Source organism: Frieseomelitta varia, unplaced genomic scaffold (genome assembly GCF_011392965.1).
Source record: "Frieseomelitta varia isolate USP_RPSP 00005682 unplaced genomic scaffold, Fvar_1.2 scaffold_980, whole genome shotgun sequence".
Lineage (NCBI taxonomy): Eukaryota > Metazoa > Arthropoda > Insecta > Hymenoptera > Apidae > Frieseomelitta > Frieseomelitta varia.
This window is the reverse complement of record NW_025110790.1, coordinates 27,948-35,431: the sequence shown is the minus strand read 5'-3', so window position 1 is coordinate 35,431 and position 7,484 is coordinate 27,948.

The window sequence follows — 7,484 nt, the reverse complement described above, 5'->3', positions numbered from 1 at the left end:
AAAAAAAAAAAAAAAAAAATTCGCGAAAACTGAACGAGTTACAAACGAGTTGCGTTGGTTTCGATCGATTCGCTCCGGCCGTGTTCGGCGTTGGACAAATCAGATTAATTCGCGATCGATCGTCCGCGTGCAGAGGGGAACGAAAAATGGTTCAACTCCTGGATGTGGGAGGGGGAGGAAAGTATAGGAGTCGGTACGGCCGCGAAAACGCGAACCGTGCACTGATTACTGGCAATATTTCCCGCACGACCGGTCATTAATAACGTTTCTGTTATTAATGAACGAACTGCGGCGTGGCGTTAACGGCCGATACGCGGTGTAGTACGTTATGAGGCTCGATAATGCGCCACGCGGGACGGGCTGACGTGTAATTGTAAACTCGCTCGATCGGGAAGGCTCGTCGACGGCGATTCCCGTCACGCTCCCTTATGCCTCGGCCGCGGCGATTTCCGCGTCGAGCTTTTCGCGGCATTAAATAATCGAAACCGAATTCGCGGGCGCAGCGGCGCGTATCGCGTTCCCTCTCTCCGCGGTCTCTCCAATTTGAAATTCAACGCGATATTTACCGTGACTTTTCGGGAAATTTTACGGAGAAATATCGCGCGCTACGCGTTGACAAGGAAAGATTGAACGCGCGTGTTGGGAGAAATTTGGCGAGGAAGATTTCGTGCTGAGAATTGTCATTAATTTATTAATCAAACTCTGTAGGCAAACTCAGGTGTAGGTACGTGTCGGGGGACGATAGATAATAGCTGCGTGCTTCATGCAGATCGGAGATTAAAATTTGATCGACACAAAAGTGTTTGTTATCGTTATATTTTAACCCTTTCAACTCGCACGTCACGCCGGACGTGGCAGATTTGAAAATTGTACGAAAAGTTATCGCATTTTAAAACATTATAAAAAATAAATTATACGATAATGATAATATTGAATTTTCACATTCTACATTAATTTATCTAATTTATATTTAAAACAAATACAAGTGGATTAATTCAATTTTGCGAGCATTGCAGTATCGTAGGATTTAAACCAAGGTGGCAGTCTTTTCAATTGTCACCATGTAAATGTTAATTACGCCGATATTAATACTAGACGATTAGATGAAGGACAAAGATATAGATTAAGATGAGAGATGTAAAATTAATTTGTCGAAAATTGATTTATTTAAGAAATTGGTTTTGCAAATTGGTTAGGATAGAGTTTCAGTACTTCATCCATATTTTGGCTTCTTTTCATTTATCTATCACATTTACAGTAATAAAAATTAGAGAGAAACATTAAAAAATTAGAGTTAAAAATTTGCTGAGAAAATTGACACGCGTGTTTTCTTACTCCGGTCAATTCACACGTCAGCGATGAATGCACGTGTGTTGAATATTCGTGCATAGTTAAGCTATTTCTTCTATGGGTGGTTTCAATGGGTGGTGCTTGTAAATTATAATAAATATTGTAATATAATTGCAATTCGTGTTATCGCCTTCGTAGGAATAGTAAATTTCTCAGGGGCGTAATAACAACGGAAAGTGGTCGCCTTGGGGGGCGATTAATGTCGTCGCTATGAAAAATGCTCGATATTCTTTTTTCCCTTTAGCTGTGCACGCCGCGACACAAGGCATTTTTCCCTACTTAATATTTATATTCCTAGCAGTACACCGCGTGTTCCTCGCGGATTAAGAAATTGGCTTAATTCACTCACACGATTTTGATGCATATACCAATCAACTTTCCCAACTTATGATCTTTACAATCACTTTAATTTATAAAAGTAATTGATTGACGAAAATTGGTTCTACGAATTTGTCTTCTTTCGCTGATCGACAATGTTCGAAATGCCGAAGAAATTGAAGACTGTAAGATTCGAAATTAATTGGTGAAAAATAATCGAACAACATAGAACATGGAGATTTCATTTTTGAAATTTTCCCTTGATTTCCAATTTTCCAAGCAAGCTCGTCGAAATTGCAACGTTACTTTAGACACAGAGCATTCGAAACGTTACACGCAATTTTTATTTCGTTCGGCTCAGAGAAATGAAATTTGAAATTCGAATTGAAATTTCGTAGGTTTACGATTTGCTTTCTCTCTCGGAGTCGAAAGCACAACATGCACCACGAGTACGGCTCGATGTTACGATTTTTTCTCTCTCCAACGTATCAGAAGAAAGAGCCACGGCGTCACGGAAAACTTATATTTTTTAGCACTCATTCGGCGCTGTTCTAAAATCGAAGCGAGCGCGATTAAAGCCGGGGTCAGAGGAGATCGACGTTACACGATAAATTCGGCAAGCCGCGGCGTATAACGGACGAAATTTATAAGGATTCAGCGTGGATGCGCCGCCTGGAACCTTGGGGAAAATTGTATTTATTTCGCGAGTTTCGCGAGCGCGATGAGATAAATTTACGATCCTTTTTAGGCATCAAATCTGGCGTGTCGGGAAAGTTTGGCTCGTAGCCAGCCGGTTCTCGAGTGCGGCCAAATACACGTACAGATGTGCCCGGCTATATACCCGGTGAACACGTGAGCCACGGGTATTATGAGATATTTAATTTGAGTTTCGCGCCGTTATATATCACTCGGGTGTTGATGGAACGGCTTGTTCTCTTGATTTCCGTTTTTGCACCCGTGTCGACCCGTGATTTACCGTAATTTCTATTGAAGATCCCTTGGAACGCGCGCCAATTCCATCTCTTCTCTCTCTCTCTCTCTCTCTCTCGTCGTTTCCACTCCTTCCGCCTATTTTTCCCTCCCCGTTCTTGTTTTCTCGGTGCAATCTCTTTTTTCGCGTCAACTTTCATGCCAGCGGTGTCGCACGCCTACTTTTACATTCTCCGACGACGATTACCAGCATCCGTCGTCGGTGGCGAAAGAAGGACGAAGAGAGAGAGACAGAAAGAAAAGGAGAAAGAGAGAGAGAGAGAGAGAGAGCACAGCGCGAGAAACATTATATCGTCGTCCCGTAGAATTTTCAATTTTCTTGAAAGCTCCGTAAAGCTTAAACGCATCCTTCGTGAGCGAATACGTTTCACGTCTTCTCGCGCCGGATTTTCCTTACGAACTGTGAAAAACCGTGTTATATGAACAGAGACCTCCCGGTGCAGGCCGTTTCCTGGATACGTGCGCCGATCCATATGGGGAAACGCGCGTTTTGTTTACCGAAACGCGGCCACCACCGGCTGCTGCTTGCCAGATCGTACCCGTTTTATGCAATTTTCTCCAGCAAGCGAAACTCCATCGAGAATGTATAAACAATCGTTTTGTCGATTGTCGAACTTACCCTGATTTTCCCGCCCGCGATTCTGGAAATTAATTCTCGGATCTGAGCTACACTTGTGAGTCTTGAAGAAAAAAAAAAAAAAAATATCATTGAGACCCTTGTGTGTTAGTTTTTCAAATGGATCGATTTTTTTCTCTTCAATATGTGTGATACTTTTCTGTCATTTATTTTTTTATCATTTCGTAACATTTCGTAACATTTCTTTTCAAAATGTACCGTCTTTCTCGTTTTCTTGTTTTACAGCTTCAAGTCATAATGATTGTCGGATGACGAACAAAGATAAAAATGTTGCGAACGAATCTCTTCAGAAGCGACTGAATAATAATGGAAGATGCGACTTATTTGTCGATATTATCGCGTCTTATCGTTCCACGTAATTGTAAAATGAAATTGTTGCACAATCGCAAAGAATCGCTTTAGATATACCGTTCCTATCGAGCCTCTCTTTCTCTCTCTCTCTTTCTCTCTTGGTTCTCCATAGATAGTTTCGTCTCATTTTCTTCGTTTGTACCAGATTATTATCTCGGTTGACCGTGCACTCGACCGACTATTGTTGCAACTGATTGTACTGAAAGGTCGTGAGTCATGATCCCTCGAGATATCTACGTGCTCACCTCGTTCCGCAATAGAAATCGATCACGAGGTATTGCACACCATCGTTCATCGCGATTCTTTATCCCTATTCTATCTATCTACCTTCCACGCTCCATCTATTTCAGTATCGCTTTCTCATTAGTCCGATTTATCGATCAAACTCCATTAAGTTTGTGTCAAGTCTTGCTCAATCGGTAAACGATCCGACAAATTTATAGGTAATGTATCCTCGTTTAAGTACGTAAACGAGAATTTACCGAATGATCAATTATCTTGTCTTCAGATTTACTTCGTTTGTTTAGATTTTTGCTTCTCGTTTCAATATTTTCAAGAGAAGCCACTAACTTTTACTAATCTAAAAGCCAGATCGTCCGTTCGATTTAAGGGGGCAGGACAGTGTGACGGGCCTAAAAATTACTTTGGAGGGCTAGTAAAAAAAAAAAAACAATATATATTTGATTGACATGAGCGTTTGTGGTTTATTTTAACACATTATGGACTATAAAGCAACATTAAAAAAGGAAAAAAAAGAGGACTCTTATTTAGTTTTTTAACGGCATCCTTTTACACAAATTTTTTTTACATTGCCTATCGGTGTGCATGATTCCAGCCAAACAGGATTACCTGCAACAAAAAGGCAAAAAAAAAAAAAAATTCAAAAGTAAACAATATTCTCTAGAGAGATTGACGATCCAACATTTTCATTTCTGTGAAAATTATGAAAATAGCAGCTATTCGTTTTTGATGTATCGACTTTATGCCAAAAATTTTGACGTCTTTTGTTTATATTTTTCGAAATTGTTAAAAATTAAAAAATGTTCGATAAATGTTACACTAAAGATACGTAGCAAGTTTCACAGTAATTGGTTGGTTAGATTACGAGATATCTTGCACGCCGTTTCTAAAAACCTAGTTTCGAGAAAAACACGTCATTTTTCATATGTATCCTTTACTTACTTTCTTTACTTATACATCGCGACTCACAGTTCTTACAATTCGCAATTAAATTGAATCCAAGTCCCCTAATATTCGATTCGCCAAAAAGTAATATTTGAACCGCACGATTTACACTTTATAATATACTGCTGAAAGTTGATAAACAGTGATACAAAATTCAATTATCCTGTATCCGCGGATTTATCATTATACCCCAAAATCAATCGTTTTAAAGGCTAGGGCCTTGTATCTTATGTCCAAGACCTCAGACTACCATTTAAAACGAAACAAAAAAACATTGATTTTTTTGAAAATTTCACACCGTATCCTGACCCCTTAGGAAATCCAAGTTGACCACCGTTCGCTCGCCTCTTTGTTCGAAACCGCACGAGAATCGAACTCTTTGTGCCGTTTTTTTTTATTAAACGGGCAGTTCCAGCTAAATCGTAATTGATTCTCCGCCGAAGTCGGGCGCCGGAACGCCGAAATTCAACGCGAAACACAAGCTGCTCGGCGCAATTATTTTTATCTACATTTGCTCGGGAACGTTTAGCAGGATAATCCTTTCTTATTTCGCCGTTGGCTTGGATAATTGCATTCCACGCGGCGCGGCATCGCCGCACCGCCGCGTTCGTATCGTTTTTCTCGAGAGCCTGGTCCCGGGGCTTTTTGTTTGACGAAGTTACCTTATCATTGATACGGTTGCCCCAAGTATTCCCGCGCTACCTCCCGGTCCCCCGGGCCACGAGAGGCGAGCTTAACAGTGCGTTAAAGGTAATATGATTACGCGAATCTGTAGCGCGTAAGCTCGGCCCCGGAATATAACTTCTCGATGAATTCGTGATTAATATGCAAATGCCGGTTAAGTTCCGGGCCGGAATCGAGGATAATCTCGCTGCGAGTGGTGTACGAGCCATCCGAGATACGGAGAAACATTGACGTTGTCGTTCGTTGACTTAATGGAAAAATAATTCTCGCAGCTCGTTTCGTTGATAATTTCGTAATATTCAGAAGAAGTTTTCCCCGCCTATGAGAAATGATCTTTGGCAACAGGAATATTGATTTCAAATGATTTTTAATTTCGATCTCGCGTAAACAGCAACTGAAAAGGAGCACGCGTCATAATCAAAAGTACAATTTTTTCAAGGTGTACGATGTTTTGACAACTTCGGTGCTTTAATTACGACGAGCGATAGTTTGTCAAACGACGAACAAAAAAAACGCGTTCAGCTCCAAAATGTCGGTAACCGACCATCTGCTAGAAACTTTAAAACTCGAGCAGAAAGTTGGTGAAAACGCCAGAAACTCCATTTTAGCAATCAACGCTGCAAAACTGAAGGAAAGGAAACGACGCGACAATTAATTACCACCCGTACGTAGGAAATGGTTGCGAAAGTTCGGCGAAACATGGCGGAGAGATTTGTTTCGATTTGCGATAGAACAATAAAGACCCATTAGCGCTCGAGTGATTTATAAATGTATCGACATCGTCGATCTAATCTCTGGATCTCTCCATCGGTCTCGATTCTCCATCCAGAGCGTTGGTTTCGTTTGGTCCCCCCCCCCCCCCCCGTCTCTCTTTTTATCGCTACTCGCGAAAGCTGTGCAGCGCTCGTAAAGCAGAGGCATCACGAATCCCCTCGCATCCCATTGTCGTAAATAGTTGCCAGGGAAATAGCTGCCTGCGTGAATAAGTAAAGACGTTGACCGAACGACGTTGCCCGTGAAAGTGCAATGCCGGCGAACGTAAAACGCGTAAACGTTTGCGCGCGAGCAATTTGATTCCGAGAGCGATTTGATCCGGAGGCTGGTAGGATCGCGAGCCGAGAGGAGGGAGAAGAGACGGACGAATGTGAAAGTCTCGAAAGTTTCGTCGCGTGTTTTTTTTAGCGAGGGCGAGTCGCGGTCTCGCGACTTTTCTTTCGATACGCTTCATCGATCGTGTTAACCTCTTCTCAGCCGTTTATAAAAGTGTGTATCTACGACTCGGAATTGGCGAACTTCTTCCTCTTTTGCGGACGAGCTACTCACTCAGTCTGCCTGCACCATGAAAATTAGAAAATTTCTCATTCTGTTCAAACTATTTTCCCTGTCTTTCTTTAATTTTAACAGCTACAGTAGAAGAAAAAACTAGCAATTTTTATATATATATATAGAGGGGAGATCGATGCAATGGAGGGGATGGGGAAAGTGCGCCAGTTAGCCACCTCTGATTTACATTATTCCGCTGGAACGACGCGATGTATTCGTCAGACACAGAGTATTACGCAGCTGTTGTAAAATTGAATTAAATTCGAGAGAAGTGACACTAGTTTCTTTTTAAAAGAATCAATAACCCTATTAGTTAATAATAATTAATATCGATGGCAAGAAAATATAGTCTGAAGATATTCTAAAATATCTAAAATTTACAAACATGTTTCATTTTCCACAAGAAATTCAATTCAAGCAACAAATTGTAATTACTTTTTTTCGCATGACGAGTGCCATTACACAAAAAAATTCTTGCCATTTCTTAATGACAAGTATAGGGGGAAAGTCAACTTTTTACAAACTTTTTGCAAATATTTGAACTAGTAATTAACATAATTTTTTTCATAGGACAGACTACATAGAATAACTGTATGTTTATTAAAATTGTAAAAAATAATTGTTTCTACTACTTTTTAACGAATAA